General features: G+C 39.3%; 1 protein-coding gene across 5 annotated transcripts in view; it reads left to right on the forward strand.

Moving 5' to 3' along the window:
- Positions 1-25,022, forward strand: part of HS3ST5 (heparan sulfate-glucosamine 3-sulfotransferase 5) — a 197,975-nt gene that overhangs the window by 91,180 nt on the left and 81,773 nt on the right. For 4 of the 5 annotated variants that reach the window (XM_074580914.1, XM_074580915.1, XM_074580916.1 and 1 more), the window contains exon 2: positions 9,963-10,170. The gene's annotated coding sequence lies outside the window, so the exon portion shown is untranslated. Of the gene's footprint in view, positions 1-9,962; positions 10,171-25,022 lie in introns of those variants that run through there. The other variant, XM_074580918.1, reaches the window with a different exon arrangement.

Consider the following 25,022-nt stretch of genomic DNA (forward strand, 5'->3'; position numbering starts at 1 on the left):
TTGAAAAGCCAGGAGTCAAGTGAGCGCATAAGAACCTCAGTTTTCATTGAAAAATGAATTAAAATAGACCCACTGTTGTAGGAAAAATAAAACCTAGAAAGCATTCCCCTGATTGCATTGGGAAGGCTTGGGCACCAGAAAAGGATAGAAAATAATGCTGTTTTTATCACAAGGGAAAAAAAAAGATCTTCTTGTATTTTAATTCAAAGGAGGTTTTTCAGCTGCCGATGTTTTTTGCGCTACAGCAATTGTGAGAACTACTAAGAAAACGTATATTCTGCATGTCTTTAAAGCTCACACGTGGAGCTAAATCAGCGCTCTTCGTGTCCAACTTGTTAAACTGGAGCTAGCAGAGTCTCTGCTTAACTTTTTGCACCCCATTTGCAAGGTCTCTGTTCAAAGTGTTCATATTAATGTAAGTGGAAGTCTTTTACTGGGAAAGGGCCGATAGGGTTGCCTTTAAGGCTTCTTGGCTCCATCATGTAATTTATAGTTTGATAGATTAATTAGCAGATGTTATCGCTGCAAAATAGAGCTGAAAGAGCAGATATATTGGCCAACTTTTGTGGCTAAACAAACCTTCTGTGCATCCACAGAAGCTCCACCACTCTTCCCCACAGCTTACTGAAACATTATCACAAGTGGCATTATTTCAATATGTTTACGGTTTCTGCTCGTTTCAAGTTTTTGTGTTGTTCTTAACCACCCCAGTGCCGGAGCACCCTAAAGATATACACTTAATTTCCAAAATTGACATGAATGAAGTTGCTCACTAACATTAGTTGGCTTCTAAACAACCAAAAAGTGTTTCAGACAGTACTGATCTTGATATGTTTAACAGAAATAGAGAGGAAAATATTCACCAAACTGAAAAGAAAGTCTTTTCAAGCATTCATCTTCCTTTCTCAGTGAAGCAGCTTCTGTCACTCACCTGCCTGTCCTTGACAATCTTCATTTATCATAAGCCTCTTTTTCAGTTGTTTTCCCCAGCCTTCCTAGCAGTTGCAGCTGATGAAACACCACAAGCAAAAGACAGCAATTGCTGGTGGTCTGTTCTAGAGGACCCGTTGGTTTTTACCAGAACTGGTAAACACACGTGCATAGAAATAACATGGGAAGCGGGAACAGCTTCCCCTGACCCTGTTTTCATTTCAATCACTTTCTCAATTTTTAATGAAAGCCATCTCCGGTTTTTTAAAGAAAAAATCTTATTTCTAGATCTGTCACTAAAGAAAACTGTCGTTCTTAAGCACCAAAGAAAATCATACGTACATGTAAAACTGGACATCAGAGTTCAGTCTGTATTTTGCTGGATTGATCATGTTCTCATTTTTCCAGGTAACCACAAAGAGCAGCAGATCGCCTTAGAGCAGATTGTAATTCTTTTTTTCTTTTCTTTCCCATGAGAAAGGATGGTATACTGAAGCTGTCTGAGCAATGTATTTTTTTTTTGTAGTCTTAAGTAAAGTAAATATGACCATGGGGAGGAACTATCTTGTCCCAATAGGCCTGATGCTGATCTCTTTTGTGCCGAAGTAAATCAAGAATAATTTTACCAACGTCAGTACAGCCACATCAGTAAAATTCTAGTGGGAGTATGGGATGTGGCACAGTATCTCTGTAAAGAATAATGAGAGATTGCAGTGGGAATTGTTGTGCCTGTGTATCTCTGCAGGAAATCAGTGGAATTTGGTATTTTAGATGGTTGAATAAAAGAAACTTCTAATTTTAATTAATCAGGGCTGAGTTAATTAATCTGACACGTGACAGGAGAACACTGTGAAACTGCTGAGACTGGACTAAATACCTCTGGTCTGGAAAGGAAAAACACTTTTCAAATCTGCTGTTAGTATGATACTGGTTGGCAGCATTTGGGCAGGATAGGAACTGACATAAAAGCAAATTGGAAATAAAGGCTGCTGCTCTGCCTCAAACGCGGCTGTTATGTGGCGCAGAGCAATTCTTTCTGCCTGTGTTTGTGAAGGAAACCAGGAAGCAGCAAGATAATTTTGTTAGCACAGGCAACTTTTTTGCATTCCTCATGGCGGACAGTGTCTTTGCTCAAAGTGCGGAACTGATTTCTGAAAAGGTGGCCGTTTAGACTGTTTAAACAACTGACCGGGTAGCGATAAGCTGCTTTCACGGGCTGTACAGAGAGAGACATGGTGCATCCGTACCCGCAGCGCTGCCTCATGGCACCTGGCAGCTGTCCCTTGGTGTGCCCATGGAAAACTCCTCTTCCCCCCCCCAGCTGTGTGCAGCAGCTGCAACAGCCAGGAGAGAGGAGGAGATGGCGGGCAAGGTGCTGAGATCAAAGGATGCTGCCTTTGAGGGAGGGGGGTTAAATCAGATCCCAGGAGGTTCAGCACAGGATGGCATTGTTTGCACTGCCTGCCCAGAACCATACTAAAACCCTGAACATCCCGTTACATCGAGAAGATGTGAAACTGCTGAAAACACGGATGAAACAAATAAGCTGTCCAGTCAGAGAAAGTAGAACTGCAAAATATTAATTCATCTAATTTATATGCTTATCAATTTAGGGAGACAAGTTCTCATGGAGAGACATTTAACTTATCTTATGATCGGCCTGTACTTCATCCCCAAATGAGAAAAAGAAAACTTTGTTTAATGGCCAAATGTACTGAAAAGATAAGCCATAGTGATATTTGCATTGAGAACATATTTACTGCTCTCTACAATCTGTGCATCTTTTAAGTCAGCTCAGGTCGGTGAAGTTAGGTTTCCATGAGGCTGCATTTCCTCTGGAAAGCTCATCGGGCTGAGATTCTTTAGGACATGTGCATACGATCTGGTTTGGGATTCAAATTACTGCTGTGCGTATTCCACTCAGAAAGATAAGAAACTCTTTCCTCCTAGCAATACCCAGCATTTTGTGGGAAGCAGGTCTGCAAGAGGTGTTTGAACAGTCAGATGAATCCAGGACTTCTGCTCAGCAGAGTCTGCTGTGCGGTAGGAGTCTTCAGAGTGTCTCTTGTCCAACCTCTCACTGAAAGCAGGCCAGTCACGCAGCAGGTAGCTCAACCTCATGCTGTTGAGTTTTGAATATCTCCAAGGATGGAGAGTCCACAACCTCTCTGGGCAACCTGCTCCAGCTGACCATCTTCACAGTGAATTTTTTTTCTTTTTATTCAGGCAGAATTTCCTGTGTTGCATGATGTGACCAGTGCTTCTCACCCTCCCACTGTGTACCTCTGAGGAGAGTCTGGTTCCATCTTTTACATACCCTCCTCTTTGGTGGCTGCAGACTGCAGCAAGGTGTCCCTTTTGCACTCCCTTCTTAAGCAAACCCAGTTCCCTCATCCTCTCCTTGTACATCATATGCTCCAGTAACAGGTATTCTGGTGCTTTTTCTTGCCTCTTTTTAAAAAATCCAGATAACTGGAATATTTGCAAGCTCCAGTTAAGAGGATAGGACTCAGGACCAAATATACTTCTACCCTGACACCCAGCCTAACATTAAAATAAAGAAAAGTTTGCCTGTGGTCATGTATTAGGCAAGATAGAGTACCCATGACATAGGAGCAAAGAACCCCTTATTGCGTTTTTTAGGTTGTTCTCTCTCGCTTACAGATTGGATCAGGCACTACATGGTAAGCTGTAGTAAGTAGCTCTGAAGAGATGGAACAGCTAATATTCATATGTATTCAGGTTTTGAAGGGAAAAACTTCCATAGTACTTACTATAATATTATTATAATATGTGCTGGTTTTTCTCTCTTCCTTTTTCCGCAAAATAATTAGTGTTATGAATACATGTATTTAAATACATGTGAACATAGAAATACAAGTATTATGAGAAATATCTTCATAACAAATGTCTCCTTTCAAAATATAGGCACCTAAACTGTGTTCCTGAAATCTTTGGGCAGGGTTGTCAGTTTGCAGCGTGCCGATGAGCACGTGTGAGTCCCGCTGGCCCTCCTCGTCTTCTCGCTGTCACACAGAGCTGCCGAGGGTGGGTATGTGTTGCAGCCTTCGCTCCCCAGCGAGCACGGTGTACCCTGCTGCCAGGGCTGTGACATGAGCGGTGTCACTGCTCCATCCACTCCGTGTGTACGCTTTTGCACTGTCTCTCGTGTTAATATGACAGAAAGGTATCTCTCGGCACACAGGCATGAATGCTGGGCCACTGGCTGTTCCTTTTTCTGACTGTCATAGAAAACAGGTTTCCTGCTAAGAAAATTCACATCGGCCTTGTGTCTGCAGGGGCATCTCCTCCCAGGAGGAAGTCCACTATTTATTTCCTCCAAGAACTAGCGATTTCCTCAAAATCTGACAGATTTCTGTAGATCACGTAGCTTCAGCTGCTGTAACTGCCTGTACAGTTGTGCTAATGTGCTGAATTTATGTTAGTAGAGCAGCTACTCTTGTCCCAGGTAGCAGTTTGTATTGAATAACTATTGCACAGCTGGTGCACAAGAACCCACAAAAATAGTATGTGATACGTACATATTGTGTATATGGTGTATATGTGGAATATGGTGGATTAAAGGTATATGCATCCTCTTTTGTGATACTTTGAACAGTAGTCAGGTACAAATGAGGTTTTGTTTGTTGTACATACCACTGTTGAAGAGTACTTTGAGAAAGGTTGTCCGTTAATATTTTATTGGTTTTTTTATTAAACTTATATTACAATAGAACCCTGTTATTTCAGACTCCTGCCTCAAGAGATTTACTGCACATTTCACACCTTTTTTTTTTTTTAATGTAATTTTAGTTTGAGAATTTTTTTGGACTTCTTGTAACTCTCTTAGTGTAGACACACTGCACTAGGTTGACACTGTAGTAACACGTTACTCAGCGTGGAATGCCAATGCCACTTTTTGCCTGACAGTTAAACAGGAGAAACAGGAGGTTTGTGCTTATTTTGAAATGTGGACACACTAGCACAGTGTGTTTACCAACCTCTATTACACATCGATGCAAATAGTCCAAGGTGTGTTTTATCACATTCAAATTTCAGTTCAAAAGGAAAAATGTATCTTTTTAAAAATGCAGGTTGCTAGTATTCAGCTTTTTGGCGGCATATTACTGAGCTGCTTGAAATTCATTCCATCCTGCAACTAAGATTCAACTTGGAACTGAACTGCTGTTATGAATGCAGTAGTGTGGTGGTCATGATGACATGCCATGGTGTCACACGTCTCCAAAGCATTTTGAATAGGTAATATGTGGCATGTCAAAATTTGCAAGAATAGAGTTGTTTCCCCAAAGGTATTTGTGCTTCATACATACGTGGCAGGTGAAAGAAGCAAGCTATAGAAATTCCTCCCAGATTTCATCAAGAGTTCCTGGGCTGCACGCGGCCAGCTCTGCAGGTCTGTGCTGGAGGGCTTCCCAATGCTACTGGCCTAAGGCCATCTGTCAGAAAGGTTTACCCCAGAGACACAAATACTAGAAGCTCTGGTTTCTTAGAAGTTGGGGCAGTCTGATTGCCAGGGTTGGACACATGCCATAGGCTCAGAAATTTTGGGTTATTCTTAAAATTATTTTCACTGAGCAGAGGGTGCTTCTTTGTCCCCAGTCACGTAATTATGGCTCTCTGTATGTGTTTTCATGGCATTTATGGCAAGCTCATTGTTTTTGTAGCGACCAGCTCTGACTGTAAATTGAACCCGCCAGAGCAGCCCTGACTCTTGCTTCCGGGACAGCCTCTTCACCGCCATGGAAGCAGCTATAGCTGCTCTCTGTGCTGTTTTCACAGCAGTGTCTACAAGGAAACGTAGCCAGTTCGCTGCTTCTTATCCACCTTAATTTTCACATAGCATTCAGTTAAAACACTGAGATTTAAAATTCTTTAGAAAGATGCACATTAACTATTGTATTATTAAATTACAATATCTGCATGTGGGCTCAAAATAGTGCTAAACCCAAACAATGAAATATTGTTCATTCGGTCTTAGTCTGAGTGACCTTTGGTGTTTAGACTTACCTCAGGTAGTTACTACTGCCTACTACTGATAAGTAAAAGAGAAAAAATGTCTACCCTTTGAGATTTAGTGCCTTTTGCCTCACGCTGTTGAAGCAGCATGTATGATGCAGCTGTCATGGCTAAATCTAACTCATTTTATTTTACATTGCAATGCACTAGGTGTACGTACGTGGCCAGTTTTTGCGTATTATTTGAGAGAGAGTTACTTTCATGCGTGAAGAAAGAGGAGGCCGCTTCTTAAAATGTACAAGTTGCTTGCTATTTTCTGAACTTAAAAAAAAAAAAAAATTCCTTTTTTTTAATTCTGCCTTTCCAGAATCAGGAGACTCTTGTAATTTTGTCTGTTTTTATAAGATTTCTTGCAGAGTGCTTTCTTATACTTGAAACACACAAAAAATTGCATCTAGCAGATTCAGAGAAGGAAACCAGTAAAGCAACTCAAGCTCATTGCTGAAAACAAACAAAGAAACATAACCTTCATCAGATCTTACTTTTTGGTGTGCCTTGACTTATGATTTTTAATAGTTGGAGTCCACAATACTGGACACTGATGCAGCCACACAGCTACGCAGTGTCTAGCTGCTGTTGGTAGGAGTGGGAACCAGCTCAGCCTGGAACAGTGCAAACCTTTATGCAGCGCAGGTGATTCCTCTTGAATAGTTTCCTAATGAGAGACAATATCCTTTGCTTTGGATTCAATGAGCTTTTGAAATGCTTTTAAGTCATTTTAAGTGGCTGAGTAAGGGGTTTGCTCTCTTAATGCAGAGGAATGATACATCTACATCAATTGGTTGTTCTCATACTGTTTCGTCCTTCTCTCCTCTTGTCTCTCCATTAAGTGAATGATGGAAAGGCAGGAGATGCATCTTAAGGGCATGTGGGAGTATGTGCGGACCACAGCTGGCTGGGTTATGCTCAAACAACTGTGTAGGACAGAAGATGTCAAGCCTGGCAAGGTCTAGTCCCTACTGCCTACAGGGAGTGACGTCCATGTGAACTGTGGCCGGGGTGATGCCCAGGACATGTGGGAAACCTAGGATCCCAGGAGCAAAGTAACATGAGGCAAGTGGGAACAGCCAGAGGACCAGGAGCTAGTAGCAATTAATGTACCAAAACAGTAGCTAAGGCTTTGCATGAAGGAACTGCTCGGATCCCTGGAATTTTTGTTTCTTCTCTTGATAAAGCCCCAGGATATGTCCGAGTGTATCTAGCTTATAAAGAAAGCAGCTAGAAGGCTTTTTATGCAAAAAGAGTGACACAACTTACTGGTTAATAGCGTTGACACTAAGGCTAGCACCCCTACAGAAAAAGCAGTCTGTTGAAAGGAATCCTGCTCTGGGAAAGAACTAAAAGTATTTGGACATCCTTTTGCCTTCTTGTGGGTTGTGGAATGGGATCCTGGGCATGAAATCTGAAAGGATACGTTGGCCAAAGAATCTAGTCTTAGGGAGAGCCGGTAAACGCACATCGAAAATGGACAGTCACTAAACAAAAGTCTGTAGTGTTCTCCTTAGCACAAAAAGGAAGAGTTCAATTAGAAATCAAATAAGAGAAAAAAATAATGATGTTACCCCACTTAATTTGATTTTTCACTTCGTATGTATTCAGTTAAACTGTTTACAGTAAATAAATTGATGACATCTGTGATCATTATATATAATTACATATATTGATATTTGCATATATTCCATGTTGAATTGTGGCTTTTATTGGTAGATCTGTCATTCCTGAAACTTATTATTTATAATCAATATGAGATTTCATCAAATAACAGAAGAGAAATCCTATCTATTACTAAGTTTGAAAACAATCCATTCTTGGCAGAATATGTGTACTCATTTAAACTCAACAGTATCCATTTTATAAATAAGTCTACATACTGTCAACACGTTATTGACTGGTCTCCTCAAGTCTGATGGGAAACCAGTCCATTCTGCAATTACAGGGTGCCTATAAAATGACAGGACTTTCAGCAACATTTTCTTAGGGAGCTTGACTACGGCACTGGAAAATTTTAAGATATTTAATACATATAATGTGTTCATAGGAAAAAAGGGGAGAAGTGTATATGCAGCTTTCCTCCAAAAGTGTTTTCAAATCTCCCTACTTTTCTCTAAAACCTCAATGGTAGTGAACATTGTCAAAGCACAGCCCTTAGAATACATTTTATTTTCCTTGTGATCAACTTAGCTGAAAATGCAGTAACTCAGAGCATGACTTATTTGTGATAAGTTAAGAGGCCTTGAAAGCTTCCTGTTAAAGGGTTTTATCACATTTGCTTCTCTCACTGTCTGTGTCACACATACGAGTGATGGCAAACATTTTGGATTTAATGCTACAATCTGTATCTCTAGTATCTCTGACATCAAAGGAATCAAACCCTTCTGATTTCCAAAGTCCCGCTCACACACCTGAGAGAGGAGTTCATTTTTCTCCTTCGTGTGACTATTAATCTCATTCCCATGTGTACTTAACTTGCAGGGGAGTTTTGCAGGGCTTTTTTGCGTGTTTGTTTATTTTCTGGAGCCAACCTATTATCTTTTCAAAGATACTGTTCATGGTACTGGCATGATTTCACAGAGCAGTAGTTGAGATGTTTTATTAGTTATTTCAGCTGAATATTTACTCTATGAATCTGAGCTCTCAAAAGAGGGCTTTTGGGACATTATCAGTTCAGTCTAATGTATGAGCTCGAATTATTGTATCATTATAATATGCTGCTTGGTGTCTTTTGCCATTGATTTGGCTACATTTTTTAAATTGCTCAATCAGAAGCCATTTATCTCATAAATTATTAACAAATAAATGTTTCTGATGGAAAACCAAGTAGTTCAGCATTGTAAATCATGTATCATACAGGCAACAGCAGTCAGAAGTAAACTCCTCTTGAGCCAAGTAAGTAGTTTATGTAATGTAGATGGAAATTATGTAATGAAATAAACACTTCATTGCAAAGAAAAGGTAGATGTTGTTTTCCTAGACTTATACCAGATTCTGCAGCTTCTGCATTGTGCATTTCTATGTTCTTTTATTGGTGCACCAAAACCATAAAACAACAAAATTTAGTTTCAAATGTGCAAAGGCATCTGCACTTGTTAGACTCCGACAATACTGCAAGGTGCTCAAACTGGTCATTCTTTGTAATGTTTCTGTAGAATCCTTTTGATTTAATTCTGCTTCTCCACTCAGAAGTATTTTTTCCTGACTAACGGAATAATTACAGAGTTAATGTCTTTTGGCAAGTCACATTGGCATTGATGATTTTGAGGAATTAACTGTATTCCAGACTCCTTGGGGTTTGATTTACTTTGAAAGAAAGTAGATATGTTCATGCCTAAAGCTAGAAATTGTAGCACGGGGTTTGCAATTAAATACCACATTCACATTTGTGTCTGTGTCCCATTTCTCCTATATGGAGGCATAGATAAATTATAAAAAAAAACAAAACAAAAAACAAACAAAACAGAAAACAGAAAAAAGACAGGAACAGTCAAACAGTTCTCACTAAATACTATTAACATTTTCTCCAGATGAGTCTGGCATGGTTCTCAGTATAAAAGTAGCTTTTCCAGTGATTTACAAAATGGCTGTAAATTACATTTCTGGTCAATGTCAAGGGTAAAAGGCAGTGGAGTAGTGGTAGTACATGCAGTATATTGCCTCTTGTCAGTAAAAACTTAACATTCTTTTTCCTGTAGCCCACTTAAAACATGTGTAATTAGCAAATTTCTGTTATTGGGAATGTTTTTTGTTTGGGGCTTACTATTGTGAAAGACATTTGCTGTAATTTTCCTTCCCCTTCCTCCCTAACCTGCGCTCCAGATTCCAGGCTGCCAATGTTTACAAGATACTGAGACAGTGTGTTCAAAAACATGACCTGGCAAGCACTACCTCTGGGGCTCTGCTGCACAAGATTTCTTTTCAATCTTAAAGAGGGAGACTGAATGTTTCTTTCATTGTTTTCTTTTTCAAATATGCAACAAGCGTCTTCTCTTTTTGTACAGGCCCAGCGAGTTGTACACCATTTCAGCAGAGATGTCTGATCTTTCCATCGGCGTACCTGGAGCTGCTTTATCCCTGCGCTGCTCTTTGCTGTAACGACTAAAGACTCCTTGAGACTGAACACTGGAACAGATGAGTTAAATTTGTCCTGAATGTTCTTCATCAAAAGTAGATGTACTGGACTTTCTGGATGTGCATAAGGACACAAAGGTTAGTGTATTCCTTAAAAGCCTGAAGTTTCGGGACTATTTCGTTTAACCATTAGCAGTGCAGACTGTGTTTCAGTTTGTTGCTTAAACATAGCCACAGGTGGATAAAATGGTGATTGGCATCACAAATATAGTTGCGATCATGCTTTTAACTGCCACAGGATAAATGTACTTAGTGAGCTGGTGCAACTTAAAGACCTGTAAATGACTTGCTGGCCCGCAAAAGCAAGCTCTACTCATGCTCTGAGCTTGATTGCCATTAGCCATTCTTGTGATATTTCTTCTCAACTTGGGTTTCGTGCATTACAATCACACTCATCTGATTTTCAACTGGTAAAAGAGTATTCTACTTACCTTCATACACAAGATGGTCCTTGTTCACAGACGTTGGGGATGAGGGGGTATATGTTTGTCCATCTGTGTGCTTAGTTGTTCTAGATGGCATGGGGGCTACAGGGGAATGCCGAAGACATACATAACATATTGGAAAAAATTAATTTCTTCCTAATTGCAGCTATTTCCTTCCTGGAACCTGTGAGATTTCAATAAAACGCTTTTTCTATCCCTTGATTTCTGTTAAAATGTTATGTAATCTAGGGATATTAGCCTGTCACCACTCTGTCACCTCAGGAAACCATCTTCAATGAGGACAATTCACTGACATCATTTTTCTGTGGTATGATTGAAAATGTAGAAGAAACCATTCTGCAAACAGATACATGCTTAGAAAGGTGGTGGAATGTGTGTGGGCATATGTGCACATCAAGTCACATCTCAGACACATAACTGACAAGGAAAGTAGCAAGATCACAAAGATACATCAGGATTTTCAGCACCAATCATAACATTATAAAAAAAAAATAAAAGTTAAAAGTTATGTTTATAATGATGTGGATAATGCTACATGCAGTAGAGAAGAAAAGTGAACAGTCATGTAACCTTCATTTTATTCTGTGGTTGCCATCTGTTTTTCATCTTTTGCAGAATATTCTTCAGGATCATTGCTCTGTCTGGGTTTGGGGGAGGAGGGGGCAAAATTATTTTCAGTTTTACTCTGTCAACCTCATCTTATTTGATTTGGCCATTTTTAAAAAAATAATTAGTTTTACAAATACTATTTGTTCTTATTAAATATCTCCACAACCTATTAAAATGCTTTCAGGAAATCTATTGGCTAAAATAGTTGGAGCTCAAACTTGATGCAATTAGAACTACACGAATTGAGTTCTGCTTTCTCATTTTTGTGGAGGGATTCTAGTGATATCATCTGAATAATGGCTTTCTAATCAATCTCTTTCTGTCTGCTACTCTAGCTAGCATTTCTGTTCGCATTCTAAATGCCTACTCCCTGTGTAAAGTAAATAGAAGACAAAAATATCATCCCTCATCAAAGGAATTGTTTCCCTGTTGGCACCAAATGTCTACTCCAGATAGAAGAGGAGAAAAAAAAAGTGTAACAATACAGTTTTGTTTCATCTAAGTTCTATTGAAGTTACTGAGAGTTTTTGTAATAGAGTTCAGTAAGAACAAGAACATGGATATAAAAATACAGACTCCATTTGGAAGCAGAAGGTTAGAGGAGCTGCAAGATTTTGCAAAAATTTCCATATGAAGGAGAGCGATGTTAGTTGTGTGTGGTGCTCTCACTGCAATACCTAAATATTTTCCAAGCAAGTAAGATTTGTATAGAGCATATAATGTAGCTTTTATGTGTAGACTGATTTTTATAATATTGCATTTCTGTATACAAAATACCGAACTAAGGAGAGAATATCTCTCACAGTTGCAGAGCTCAAATGTCAAAAGTGTTGTGAACTCCACCTCCTTGCACTGCACGCGCGTTTGTACTTCTGCTTGAGGGATTTGTGCAATATGTATTTGTGTGGACTGTTAAAAATATATAATGTATAGGATTATGGGTTCTGCAAACTCAGTACAATTGTTGACAGAGCCTTGCTAAATTAGGATAGGTAATGTTGGAAGATCCTACGTATCTTTCATTTTGCTTACAGTATCGCTACTAAAACACACATTCATTAGCAACAAAATATAACTTTGGATGGAAAATGATGAAAAAAAATGCTTTATTCTTCAGTTTTGTGGAATTTGTAGTTTATGCTATGACAAATGTTTATGCTATGACATTATTTGATAGATTGAAAAACAAACTTTCTTTGATAGGTAATGGATATGTTCATTTAAACAGTGCAAATCAAAAAGAATGAGCTAAATTCTCTGACTGGCTACGAATCCAGTGGAGTTTCACTTGTGCAAATTTTCCATGATGAATTTTGTTACTGGCTGACTTTTACCTTCTGCAAGAGCACAAATGCAGCTAGGGTTATCCACAAGGCCTGCGAAGCTTAGGTAGTAAAAGTAAGAAATGACCCTCATGTAAATTAATAAATGATGGTTATACTGAAATGAGTACCTAGCTTATCAACTTAAAAGAAACTTTGTGCATTTAATGAAAAAGCACACACACAAAAAGATATGATGGCTTATGAAGCGGGAACATTTAGCATAACCCCAGATTTAAAACTGATCCTGGAGATTTTCTGCTAAGCCTAAAGCATACAGACTAAGTCCTGGAGGTTACAACTTCCTCCCAGATATTGGGAGGAGAGTCCCCTGACATGGGGAAGACTGAATTCTGCTCTTCCGTGTTTTGGGAGGTTGACTTAATGTGTGGAAAAAAAAAGAGGTGTCTTCTGTCATATATATTTTGTGAGGAGGAAAACCAGAAGCGATCTATCCACCACTTCAGAAGTAGGTCAGAACTGTGAATCCTAATCCAAATCAACACGACTGCAAGTCAGCACAAGGTCCCTTAAGTTCCAGAAAAAAGGGTTGTGTTTAAGATATGTCTCTGCCCTTGTCATCACCTTTGCTTGACTTGCTGGCTCTCCTGAGAACCATCTTTCACACAAGAGTAACTGCATTTCCCTCTCAACCATTATGCCTCATCAGCAAACCTAAAGCTATATACATCTATCTACAACAGCAAAATAGGGCTTGGGCATGAGTTTAATCCCTGGCTCCTGCTCATCCATCCCATCTGTTCCCATGTTCCCTGGCATGGTTTTGCCCCACAATCCCATGCAATGCCAGGGTAGAGTTCAGGGAGCAGCATGGGGTAGGCACAGTTTCCAGGAAGCACCTAAGAATATGGCCACCTATTTTTGAGGTGGAGAGACTGGGTCACCCACACTCTGGGTGAGAGAATTAGCCCTGGTCTGTTTAACGTACAGAAGTGCATACAGCCGAGTGCTGCAGAGCTGAGACCTCCTCTGCCTATAGCTGTGGAGCACCGATGTCCACACAAATTGTTCCATCATCTTCCTTTATGTTTAACCTTTTCACTGGTCACTACTTAAAGGACAGAGAATTTGAGGAGGAGGAGCTGAACCTCCTCTTCTTCCATTTTGGATTCGTGGGCAGGATGCAATGCAAAGTATTTGCAGTATTTGTTGCTTTTACACAATGGAACATGATTGTTGAAAGAGCTACAGTGACCTCTACTACTTATGCCCAGGCCATTTTCTCTCTTTTTTTTTTTTTTTTTACCATTTCTGACTTTAACAAGACAAATAATTTGCATGAATAAAGTTATGTTTTCCATGCCCCTCTTTTGAGGGAAGTTTATTCCCTGTGTCTGATTGCTAGTTCATGGTCTTTTGCTCATGTTTGGATAGTCTTTTCTGGATACTTTGCATATGAGCTTACTAGTGTGTGTGATCATCCCACCTATTATCTTATTCTGATTAAATATCTATATTACAAATTTCTTTTGTACAAAATAAGAAACTTGCAAACATGGATTTTTTTTCAGTTATAAAGTGATGAGGGAGACATGATGATAAACTCTATCAATCTAATAATTGCATAATTAAGATAAAAGTAGAAACCCATGAATTCTAGACACTTTGCTCCTGCTATCAAAAACTTGAATATCAAATAGCTTTTACAAGCAGAACTGAAGGATATATGACTTTCCCTTTCTCAATAATTTTACTCATATATGATTTAAAAAATATTTGATTTAAGAAAATGTGGGCAATTTTACTCACTTCGAAAAAAAAAGCATTTTAAACAGCAGGATGTAATTTCAGACTATTTGCAGTCAAGAGGCCTCTGCTGAGCAAAATACTCATTCAATTTAGGAATGCAGATTATAATAATTTTCCTATCTCCCTCGCAGCAGGATTCCTGCCATCGTTTTGCAAACTCACAGGTTGCAGTATTGAATGACTAGCTAACTTCAGTTCCAGGTAACACATGCTTCAAGCATATTCTCATTAGCCCAACTTAGTTATAATGCAAAGCTGCTTAGTTTCACCAAGTGAAATGGGATACACTTAAATTGCCTCATCTAATATAATACTCCTTCTTAATACATGCAAAGTGGTTTATGATAGCAAAGCTTGTAGAGCATGAAAATCGGCCGGGGAAGTAAGGTTTTCTGACTAAAACTGTCAAAAAGAAGTCCTATTTTATATCGTTTCTTTTTAAAGAGGTTAAGAATGAGGAAGGAGAGAGATTACTGGAGTAAGAAATAATCAGTGCAGAAAAACGTAAATTCAGTACATTAACCTTTTTAATACATCAGCTCTACCAAACAAGAAAATTATCAAGTAAAGCTGTTCTTTCAGTAATGTCTTCTGCACCGTAAAATTAAATGTAAAATACACAGTGGCCAAAATATATTGCAATAAGAAACAATAGTCTTTATTCTATCTGTTTTACCCAGAGAGTTTTACATTGGGCACCATATTTCCATTTGCTGGTATAGTTAATCCAGCTTCCTGTGACTGTATTAATTTGCAAGGACTTTTTAATTTCAGACATTGATACGGAATTACTTGTCTTTCTTCTCCCTTTAAATGCTAAGTAATATATTCCAGTCTTGTATATCTTGCAGACACAAAACCTGGTTTCAGTAAGACCCAAAACTAACACTGGTGAAATAATTTTTCTTTCCCCATATCCTGCACCTGCAGTCTGACCATAGGGCTATAAATCCTCTCCCTACATCCCATTCCAATACTTCCAAAAGACTGTTCAGAGAGGGGCTAAGCTGCTACAGGCTTTGCAGATGACACCCAAGTGTATATCTCATTTTCCACAGATGCAACCAGAGCCATCACAAAGATGTTGCACTGCCTAGAGGAAAGTGGCTCCTGGAGAAGAGCATCTGGCTGATATTGAACTTGGGTGAGATCCAGACAATACTGGTTGAAAGACAGAAGTGATCCAGACAGCCAGTTGAGCAAGATTCCTAGGTGCATGCCTTTAAGCATTAGTTTGCAATGAGACTGTTCACATCCTTGGAAAAAGGTGGGGAAAAGCACGTTGCTCAGCTGTGGCCCCGGAGAGTGAACCAAGAACTCTTCCCACTCCAATTAAAAGCACCTGCAACACAGGGTTTTTTTCATTCTTTCTTAGCTTTTCACTGAGTTTAGAAAATGAGGCAGCAAAAATATGCCTAGAAAACTCTTCCATGCCTCCAAGACAAAGGCCTAGCCATAGAGATCTCTGCATACTTTGTAAGAGGTTGATCTAAATCATTGCATCCAGGGCTGTTTCACTATTCACAATAAGAGAACATTGCTCCTGAACTGCAGTGTCTCTGAGGGTCCTAGTCTATTTGCATTTTGCATAGAAAACACTAATCTTGTTCTCAAAGGTACCATCATTTTGGATCTCTTGATATCCATTATTACTTTTTTCCACAAACGGCCAGCTTCTACAAGAAACAGTTTAAAACATTCTGAGCAAAAAGGTCTCCTGACGGAGGCATAATGCATCTTTTCTAGTTGTGTGGTAAGCTCTTAGGGTCTGAGCACACTGCAGAGTCCTTTCAACAAAGAATTTGACTTTCAGATGTTCTGTACATTTACTAAAATCAAACCTTCTACTCTTGGTAGGATAAAGGTGAAAGATAGGTGATTTAAATTCTATGAGGTCATACAAACATCCCTCATCTGTGAAGTGCCAGGACACAACAGTAGTAGCCTATAGAAATGAATGAGTAGAGGTGAAATCATATGTAAAAGTTGCAAGGAAACAATGCCCCATGAAAGCACATGGTTGGAGAAGCCACACCCAACACTCTTGGGGAAGCTGCAGTCCAATTTCAGGATTGAACGGGTCTTTGAGCATGGTGCCAAACATTAATGAAAAGCTATGAGCATCTTTATGGAGGAGAAATACCTGTAAAACTGTTGGTATTCACTGTCAAAATCTTGACCCTTCTCTCTGGCAGCATCATCTTTGCTTTCACGGAATCACGGAATCTTCAGAGTTGGAAGGGACCTCTAGAGATCATCTAGTCCAATTCCCCGAGCTTTACTCGGTTCCCTCAACAGGGAGTGCAAAAAAAGTGTCCTGGGGTCTCACTGGTGAGGATTTTGTTGTTGTATGCAGTCACCTGTAGTTTATTGCCCTGGGTTTTCTGAGGTCACAACATGACCCAAGACATGCTCCTCTCTCCTCTAAATGTTCCTCTTGTGTTTCCTCCAGTCCACATTCATAAGTAAGCAAGAGTGAAAAGATAATACAGGTCTTTCGCTTTTTGGTTTTCTTACTGGTGATTACATGGTTTTGATTTTTGGTAGATACTTGTCAGAAAAATTTCTGTCTCAAAAGCAAAGATGTTTTCAGACAGTACTCGAGTCACCCCGTGTATTTCACGTATATATTTTGTGTATATGAACTGGAGCACTAATCTTAGTTGGTTAATCTTTGGGCCTCATAAGGAAAATACATTCCTAGAACATTTTCCTCCTGGTAATTCCTTCCTTGTAGTCTCTGCACTGGCTCACCAGCTGTGCTGCTTATCACAGCTTCATTCACTTTATGAAAACTATTTAAAATGTTCTCCATTAAAAGCTGTGTAGAAAACTCAGTGCACGTTTGTGAGGCACTTGTAGGAACATGTAGTTATTGGGAGGAATAAAATAAAAAATGCAAAACTGCTATTCAATTGGTATGTGTACAGTCATGCTGTACTTATTGCTATCATGAATAAAGCATTTGTTTTCCTAAATTGTGTGTATATTCCTAGAGGGGCACTTAAAAGACAGAGCTTGTTAGAGAAGGCATGGAAACAATGCAGAATTTCTCCCGTTTCACTACTTGAATCATAAGGTATAATCATAAATCCTGAGCGCAGCCCAACCAGCTAAAAGGGCACAGGGGACTCCTCCAGAACTCAGGGAATTTCTTTTCCTTGATGGTTTGTGTAACCCAGCTCCTCCGAGGAACGAGTGGCCAACCGATCCACTTCACGGTCTACTTGTCTCCCCCCGGCCCCAAATGCCTTGTCGCTGTGGGGAGTCCCAGCGGAGCTGGGGGCAGTGGACACCCCAAAATGCTTTCCTGGTCGGCTTCTGCCTTCTGGAGTCTTTGTGAACCAGAAGCTGGGGTGTGAATGCTTTGCTCTCGGAGGGGTGTAATGAGAGCTGACGTGCTTTGATCTGTTAGGAGACTCACAGGAAACACTGCCTTAAAAACACTGGGTTCCTTGGGGGATTCATGCTTGTTGGTTTGGTTGGTTGTTTTTTTCTACATTTTTAACTGTGACTTCAAAGCCTAAATCCTCCTTCCTTCCCTAAAACAGAATTACAAACTCAGCTGCAAAATGTGTACACTAAAAGATGACAAATGCTTTCTGTGTCCTTTCTCACTATAGGAAGTGTCCTTTCTCACTATATAGGGGGTGGCATTTTCCCTTCTTTATTAATATGCTGATATCTTGATTGAGATCAAGAAAGCTACTATCTTAATGAGCCTGAAAAAGTGATCCCTGCTTTAACAGTTATTTCATAGTGCCGTAAATACCTTTTAATATTTAAATATACCAGAACTATGTACACTTTGTTAATAGAAAATTAATTGCAAGTTTCTTTTAAAATATTAATGTAAAAGGAAAAAAAATTCTTAAAATAGCTTTCTTATTGTTTTTGATCGGTTGATCTAGCTGAATTTTATATTGTGTGTCACAAATACCTTTCTCTGAATTTTCTCTCCTTGCAGATTAATATGCATGGAAATGAAGTAGCAATAGTATTTTCTTTCCATAAAGCACTTCCTTTAACAGCTGTATGTATTATGTGATTCTACCACATGGTAATATATACATATTGCTATGCGAATATCTGTTGTGGCTTGTTTGAAAGTGTTAGCTGCACCCTCAGAAGGCTTACCATAAACAAATCTTGGATATATGCTTTTTTTGAAATCTTGTAGATGTAGCCTTTTAAAACTATGTAGATACACACAATGGATAGAACTTTCTGATGCAATTTTGCTGTCCAACGCCACGTAACACTAAGTTATTCATAAGTTATGTCCTTAAGAACAAAAGTCAATGTCCATATACATATGTTTCTGGACTATTGGCATGCTGCTAGAAGCATGTAAATAGCTGAAGTAAAATGCAAGAAGAATTTGGATACAAAAACCTAGCAGCATAACTACAAAAAAAAAATCTTTAGCGCCCATTTGGTATTCGAGGATTCACAAGTATCTTCACTCACAAGAAAGCTTGTCACTTCAAATCCTGTGATCACACAACCCAGAAGCATTGCTGTATCAGCTGTGGTGTATATTCAGGTAACTCAGTTCAGATCTTGCAACCAGGTACCAAAAACTTGTGTTCTGCATTGACCAGACACGGAAAGCTTCTCAGCAACCTTGTGCTTCTCACCTGAGAACATGGCCAAGTTTTCCCTAGTTTGAATACTTAGGCTCTACTTAGGAAAAAAAAAAGGGAATAGAAACCGGATTCTAAAATTTACATCTCTCTCATTTTCAGAGGTAACCAACACCAAGTCTGCTTCCCACCACTAAGTCAGCAGAGATTGTGGAACCATAGGATAACATATGGGAAGTGCACTCACTAAAATACTTCACTTTTTCAATTTTCACTGACTTTGCTCATGCATTTGCATTCTTATGTTATCATGGATAGAAATGATGTTCAATGGTAAATGGAAGAAAAACATAGAAAATAAATGGGCCATGCATTTTATCCACCTCTACTTACTGTCCCATACCACAGATGCTTATTTAACATTTCATATCCCTGAACAGCTTAAATACATGGATCTTTAAAAAAATTTTTTTTTCTACTTTGGTCCTGTTTTGCGAATTTCAAAATGTCACATGAAAATCACCTCATTTGTGGCCCAGATGAAAAGGTTCATTTCTTCCCAATTTCATGTTCTAAAAATGGCCTGGATCTGAAGTTTACTTTCTTAATATCTTCTCTTAAAAAAAAAAAACACAAACAACACACCAGCAAAAAACTGGAAAGATAGCTTTGCCTCAACTAAGTAGACATTTCTTTCATCACGTATATCAGAGATTTTAAGTCATTTTCAGAACACATTATAGCTTCATCCGATCCTCTTATTCACGGTAACTCTTGGAACATGGCAGTTCAGTCAGGTGTGAAAAATAATGTCATTTTTATAAGCACTCTAAATATGCTGGAATTTGGTTTTTCAGTGAATAGATGACATGAAATAATTTATTTTTTTTAATCGATATTCATTCCAAGATAGTTGCATTACTTACAAATGACAGTGAACTAAGTTAGAGGAATGTAGCATTTCTTAGCATTTCTGTGCTTATAGAAACTGTGGTGGAGACTTGAAGACATAGATTTGGATTCTTTGTCCCTGTTTCTGAATATCATGACTCCTTTATTTAGAATATGACTGTATCTCAAATATAAGCTAAAAATAAAATAAGGAAACATTTTCTTTTTTTTCTTTTTTTCTTTTTTTTTTTTTCCCTGACAAACTATGTAGATCTCACAAGCCCGAACTTGAATTGTACAATCTGTTCCTTGGCCTCATTGGAGGGACTGAGGAGTTTTCCTGCCTAGAAGCATAAGCAGTAGCAGAAGTCTCTAAATTGAGAATTTGCTCATTTTAAGCTGATTCCGTAATCAGCATCCCAGATCTGAATCACATTCTGGAACCATTCATCTCTTGGCATTGATCATAGGGAGAGGTTAAGGTGACTTCAGCTTCCAACTTAGGCACTTAACTGAGAAAGTCATTGTGATGGAGGGTGAATCAAGACCCTAATGTTGCCACAATCCTACTCCGGTTTCTCCATAAAATCCTGGTGCAGCTGAAGCTGACGGGAGTTGTGTCATTGACCCTGGGCAGCTAGAAGCTCTCCTCAGACCTTGATTCAAAACTTGCCAGGATGTTTAACCTTGGAAAATAAGGACATATGGAAATATTGATACAGCCTTGAAAGCTGTAACTCAAACATATTTGCAGTAAAATGTACCAAGCTTGTAGCTTTGACAGAGGGATGGGATGATGCATAACTCAATGAATACAAGAGGTCTTTTCCTTTGAAACTCCAAGACAGCAGTGCTCTCTCAGCAAAGCTTAACAATATATAAATATCTCTTTGTCACTGTCATGAATGCTTGTTTACAAACCCCTCAAGCCCACAGAGTGCAAATAAAAATTGACAGGTAACATTATAATTGAAGGTGCATGCATATATGCTGCGGTGTTTTTTATTTGTGCCGTGTTGTGTTGGGCTGTGCCAAACACACTGAAGAAATGGGACCATTGCAATCATTTTAACAAGTTATTTGGCTGCATGCACGATGTGATTTACTTCTGGGTCTCGCGAATGCATTCAGCTTTATTTGTTAACCTAGCAGAACATTATTTATTAATGAGTTCTTCATGCTTTATTAAACCTAATGTCAAAACACCTCTGTGGGACTCTAGGCATGTTCTCTCTTTGTGCTAAAGCCTTCTAAAGAAAATGAAAAATTATGCAGCAAAGCTGCAGATAAAACCCAGTAGATATCAGTTCAATTACTCTTGATCCTGGCAGATGATGTTTCTGAATATTTGTGAAAGCACAGCATCTGATTGTGTGCTGGCTTAAATTAAAGCATTCTGCAATCTCAAATGTACGTAATTAGGGTGCCTTAGAAACCTAACAAGGCTACTGTGGTCTCCAAAGCTGAGTGGAGTGCTCAGATGGCAAGAACAGACAAGTTCACCATGGAAGCAGGATGCGTGCTTTCTTCTAAGTGTCTATGAACTGATGTTTCATATCAGAGGGGGAGGCTTCTTCATGGGAACAATAAAATGATTCAAAGTAGTAACAGAATGAATTAGCTGTGATTTTCTGTAATTTGAGAGGACTATTATGGCTTGGGAAACCAACACTGGAGTTCAACAAACTTTTTCACCCTTGGTCTGACTGAACGCCTTGTTTTCTAGCACTGACATGAGATTCGAATCCAGCAGCTCTGCATATCTTAACCTGTAAGAATGTCTTGGGACGTATTTCATGATTCTTCTACATGTGCTGGTATTTAACACCGGTTAAACAACACCAGCTTTTACACACCACAGAAACACAGACAGAATGGAATAAACATGTGATTTTATGTAGTTGAAAAAATGGTAATTCCCAGAAAGTCAACATGTTCATCATTTTTTACATGAAATAGATATAAGCTTTACATGTGTAAGAAGCCTTCAGAGAAAGTTATTTGTTTGCTGTCATCTTATATTTGAAAAGCAGTCTTTTAAATATGTGCTTTCCCAAAAGATTTTGGTTAGCAGACTTAAAAATGGCTAATCAGAATCACCTGAGTTCTCAAAATAAGCAGAAATAATATAAAAAACATTTAATCTATAAGAATGAAAAAAAAACTAGAAATCTGTTCCTTTTGTGAATACACAAAAGAAGACATTTAACATCTGAAGTGACAGACACAGCAGTTTAGGTTTTGAAATCTAAAAGTTTTGTGCCATTGAGATGCCATCTTGTTTTTCCTGAAGATGGAGTTTCGTTATGGATTACAGTGGAGAGTAGAAATAAGGCATAGAGCCTTACTTTTACTCACAAGTCATCACGCTAGCCTACGTTTATGTAACAGATAAATAAAGTAGCAAAATTTGACCAAAGATACAGGCCAAAAAGACTGGCTCAGTTTCCAACTCAGGCAGCAGAAATCTATGGAGAAAAATTCCTAGAGGGAGTTGCAAATAGATGATTTGGACACTGCATAATCACTACTGCTATATTTCCTATTTTCTGTTTGTAATTACTACCACTTATGAATATTTAATGGAAGCTTGTTTTGAGCTTTCCCTTTTTCTTTCATCTTGCTACTTTCATCGTCTTTCACAACATCTGAGAGATCAATGGAAAGCAATGGGATGGTAAGGGGAAAGTACCGTATCACAGCAAACATAAAGAACTGGGGGAAGCAGATCCTCAGTCGGTGCCTGTAAGCAGAGCTGCCCTGGTTTCGGTAGAAGCCGCCTGGTTACAGGCTGTCATGCTGAGACCTCTTGGCATAGACATTTCAGTAACATAAACCGAAGAGTGCCAGGCCCTCCTGCTGGAGTGCTTCGTCCCATTTTCTGCCAAGTAGTCACTGGAGCCTGGTTTCTCTCTTTCCAAGTGGGTGCCTAATCATCAGAGAAAGAGTCCTGCTTGTCTAGTGCGTGTTTTTTGTCTGGCATTAGCTATAAAGCTGTGAAATAATCCAGGGATGGTAGAGGAGGGCTCTGCTCTTTCTCCTCTGGTTATCTTTTGTGATAAATAATTAATCTTGCTACAGATGTTAGTCTGCAAATCCCAATGGGAGGGAAGCACCCCCTGCTAGCCCAGGAAAAAATCTGGAATTACAGAGGCAAGATCAAAATTTAAGTCACATCCTTTCCATTGGTTCTCCCTATTGGTTAGCTTGGTTAGCTGCAGAGGGTTTCTCCTACAGGATTGATTGGGTTTTTTTCCCATGTTACTTAGTTATTATGGATTTTACTCTTCTCAACCTTCCTCATGCATTGCCTGTATGTTGTATACGGAACAGAGAGCGTAGACGATGAAGGGTTGTAAAGCGTGGCATTGCGGTGCTGTGCCCAGCTGCTTAATCTGGATCTGGCACAAGAAGCCCTGGACTGTAGCAAGGCTGAAGAAAATGGGTAGCCTGGCTTCCTGAGAGTCGTAAGGCAAATCAGACTGGTCACTAGTCCCACCACAGGCAGGCGTGTTGCAGGTATTGTTGTTTTACTGGACACAATTTGCTAGTTTTACACAGAGGTTTGTGTACGCTCAGAGGTTTACACTAATGAGAAAGTAGAACTAGAAGAAGCTGTCACACCACACCCTTTACATATTTGGTTAGGTTTTTTCTTATAGTTTAAAAAAGGTGTCAATAAAATTGCATTTGTTTCAGAACGAACTAAACATAATTTGACACTAAGACTTAACTAGAGTCCAGATACTCAGCAGTATGTTGTCTTAGACCAAAGGGAATCTGTTGAGAGCTTGTTAGGTCCCTCTAGACTACAAGAGAGGCAAGCAAGTCTGCCTTGTACAGTTCTCCCAAGAGGACACAATTAAAAATCATCCTGCTCAGGAACTACTTTATATGCCTTTGTTTTTAACAAAGCCCTTTGAGACCAGCAGCAGTGCGTAATATTCCTCCTGCTTTTGGTCTGTTTATGGTCTTTATGCTGCTCATCGACAGAGTATACCGTGCTTTCTTCTCCACTGTTTGCTGTCTAATGAGCAAGTTTGCTCATGATTAAATGGAAGGTCGCTTGCTTCTTTACACAACTTCAGTACAAATACAGCATGGAGAAATGCTGCTTCATTTATGTGATTTCCAGAAATGCAATTCCAGCTGATTAATGTGATTTTGTGATGTGCATATTCCTGTGAATGCATCATTTCTTCAAAATGCAAGTTTTCTCTTTATAACTTATGCTGGTTTAGGCTGTGGTATAAACTTTTCACTGAGGATGGCAGAGCCATGGTAAGCTTCGCTGGTCTCAGCCATGAGCTGATTTTTGTGCACATTGCTGCTGACGTGATCCCTGGCATGCTGTCGCATCTCCCTGTGCTTTGGGAGTGAGAGAGCTCAGGGGGAATGGTGAGGCACGTTCCCACCTGTGGTGGTGTTCAGAGGAACCTGCCACAGAAGGAGCCATCAGCTGAGACAGGGCTCTGGTGAAATTGGGGTTCATCTTCCCCCCGTGAGCTTGTGGAGCTGAGGGCACAAAAAACCTCACACTTTAAATCAGTGCAGTTACCGGGATGTTTGTTCTGGAAATCAGAAAGACAGCAAATATGCTCAAAGAGACTGGGCTCTATGCAGTGTCATCATAGAGTAATTTCACTTAGTCACGTAATTTTTACTCTTTGTTGTATAGATGTGCAGCCTATCGTCCTATATCACACAGTAAAATATGACCTATTACATATGCAGTAATGGGAAGGGAGAAACTGCCCAATCATGTAAAATTCATGCTCTGGTGATTGGACTTTTGCTTTGTTTTGCTTATGTTTGGGGGAAAAGCATATTTGGAAAGCTCTTCTCTATCCTCAATTACTGCTGCTCCAGGCTATTTATGCTGCTGTGGCAGTTCCGATAAACCCACAGAAGAGAATCGCCTTTTCTGTTGACGGCACATTTGCTGGTATTTCTGCAGCAGTGCGGTAATGTCTTTATTGTGTAATGCTGTATTTTAATAGTCAATTAAAATTCCCATTGAATTGACAGAATGGACTTAGGAACTTCTGAAGACTATTTGGCTAAAAGTACTCATGAGACTCTTCTGATAATCACTGCCATGCCACTATTCAAAATTACTCAAAAGCTTCACCTTATCACAATAGGAAAAGTAGCAAGGCAAGAGAAAACATATCTTTATAAAGGAAGCCTGTTGTTGAATGGAGTCTCATCACTCTGTCATGCCCGTGTCTCCTCTCTTTTCTTTGTCCTCCAGCACCACCACCATGTCTCTTCTGCCTTTTGTCCATTTTCCCAACTCCATTATG

The sequence above is a fragment of the Larus michahellis genome, chromosome 3, assembly GCF_964199755.1.
Source record: "Larus michahellis chromosome 3, bLarMic1.1, whole genome shotgun sequence".
NCBI classification, from domain to species: Eukaryota; Metazoa; Chordata; class Aves; order Charadriiformes; family Laridae; genus Larus; species Larus michahellis.